Below are 2680 nucleotides of genomic sequence, written 5' to 3' on the forward strand. Positions count from 1 at the left end.
TTGAGAACCCTCACCCAGTCTCCCATAACAAACATTGGGGGCATATCATCAACAAGGCGATAAAAAATTATCGCCGCTTTTGTGTCCGTTTTCGGACGAAAAGCGGCGATACTTTTAACACCCTATTAGCAAGGACACGCTAACGCGTGAATCCATGCTTCTTCGCCCTTTCCCTTAACGCCCAGCTTTGCATCTCTAATGAGATGCAAAGTGGGCGTTCCTCATCAGAATAACTGGAGAATTGTCGCTAAGCGACATTTCTCCTATTATCAAGCCTCACGCTAAGAAACATAGCGGCAAGAAAAGTAGCGAAAACCTCTGTTATCGCTACTTTCCTTACGCCTGCTTTGAAACTGACTTAGCCATGATATCCTATGGAAGGTGTATACCATGGCTAAGTATGCCTTGCCCTATCAGCAAGCTATCGCCAAACCCTGTGCGATTATCACTGTATTTCCAGCGATAATCGCACAGTTGGCAGCTTGCGCTCTGAATTGTATTGCTTTGGAGATAAGCATTGCTGATAGCACGCTATCTCTGCGACACAATTCAGAGTTGGCCAGCGATAATTATCCTCGCGCTAAGAGCGCTGAGCGATAATTATCGCCTGGCCTTGATAATATGCCCCTTGGTTCTTTAACAGTCCATTTGACATCATAGCACTCTTTCGTCTTCCTCTGCTTCTCTTGCACTCCCATGCTAACCCTATCCACATAATACTCCCGCCTGCTATTACCACTCTTCTCCTGAACCGCCAGGGACACAACTTGGACACAACTTGGAAATAGGATCTCTTCCTTTAAGTAGCTTGAACAGACTGTCCCCGGTAAGAGTATGAGGTGTAATGCGATACATCCATAATTTTTCCCCTAGTACATTCTTCCACTGACAACCCCTCTTACATGCCTCCCGTACATAATCCCCTTAAACATGGTTGAATCTCTCTACTAATCCATTATTGGGGTGTATTCCACATTGTTTGAGAAAACTCTCCATTTCTCTCAACTTAAGCTGAGCCCAGTTATCTGTAATTAAAACATCGGAACATCATTCTCTAGCAAAAGTCTCCTTAAGAAACTCAATTACTACTTAAAAGGTGATTTGCGCAACAAAATTTTACTTTTGGCCACTTGGAGTGATAATCTAACATAACTGAAGCAAACCTAGCTTCTTGAGGTAAAGAGGAAAACGGACCAGGGAAATTACTGACACCATATTGTGGTAAACAATATTGTTTGACACAAATATTGTGTCCCATATGTTAAAAATATCGTTACCAAAATATCGTGTCCCTATACTTATGATGGTAAGTACAAAAATATTGGGGAAAAATATATAGTTGAAACTAATATTGTCAAAACAATTATACAAAAATATCGATTTTTTTAATATAAATAGTGTTTAAAGTAGTAAATGTTAAGTATATACAATTAAATAATTTCCACTAATATTTAGCACTAGGTATAAAATATAATGATATAAACAAACAGCTATATATGCATATATATATGTGTTTCTGTTTATATAACTATATACAGTGTAACATAATCAATAACATTATTTATTTTACTATTTAAAATGTATCACTCTGAAAATGAAATATAAATATATACATATACATATATAAATGTATATATGTATATACATATACACACATAATGCATACAAAATACAACCATTCCAAATATAAACAATTCAATAACAAAAGTATATTAATTAATTTAGACAATACATTAAATATTACAAATCTTAAAACCTGAAAAACACATTTGCTAAAAATACTATAAAGATGTAGGGAAAGTGTGAGACTTCAGAGGGGTTAAATTATTCCAAGTCTACTTTACGATAGAGAATGCTTTGAACATCGGAGGGGTAAAATGTACTTTTCCCACTCCAGTCTGTGCTACAGTAGAGAAAACGTTGGACTTCGGAGGAGTTAAATTTACTAGTTTCCACTCCAGTCTGTGCAACAGTAGGGAAAGTGGTGGACTTTGGAAGGGTTACATTTACTATTCCCAATCCAGTTTATGCAAGGGCAGGAAAAGTGTTAGACTTCGGAGATGTAAGCTTTACTATTCCCACTCCAGTCTATGCAATAGTAGAGAAAGTGTTGGAGTTTGTAGAAGCAAACTTTACTATTCCCAATCCAGTCAGTAGAACAGTAGGGAAAACGTTGAACTTGAGATGGGTAATATTTACCATTCCCACTCCAGTCTCTGCTACAGTAGGGAAGTGATGGACTTCAGAGGGGTTAAATTCAGTATTCCCACTCCATTCTCAACACTAGGAAAAGTGTTGGACTTCATAGAGGTAAGATTTACTTTTCCCACTCCAGTCTGTGCTTCAGAGGGGTTACATTTAATATTCCCACTCTAGTTTGTACAACAATAGGAAAAGCGCTGGACTTCGAAGGGGTAAAATTTACTATTCCCACTCCAGCTTATGCTACAGTAGGAAAAGTGTTCAAATTCGAAGAGGTAAGATTTACTATTCCCATTCCAGTTTATGCAACAGTAGGGAAAGTGTTGGACTTCAGAGGGGTTAAATTTACTGTTCCTACTTTAGTCTGTACAACAGTACGGAAAGCGTTGGACTTCAGAGGGGTAAGATTTACTATTCCTACTCTTTTCTATGCAACACTAGGAAAAGTGTTTTACTTCGTAGGGGGGAGATCTACGAT

This window comes from Triturus cristatus, chromosome 9 (genome assembly GCF_964204655.1).
Source record: "Triturus cristatus chromosome 9, aTriCri1.1, whole genome shotgun sequence".
In the NCBI taxonomy this organism is placed as follows: Eukaryota; Metazoa; Chordata; class Amphibia; order Caudata; family Salamandridae; genus Triturus; species Triturus cristatus.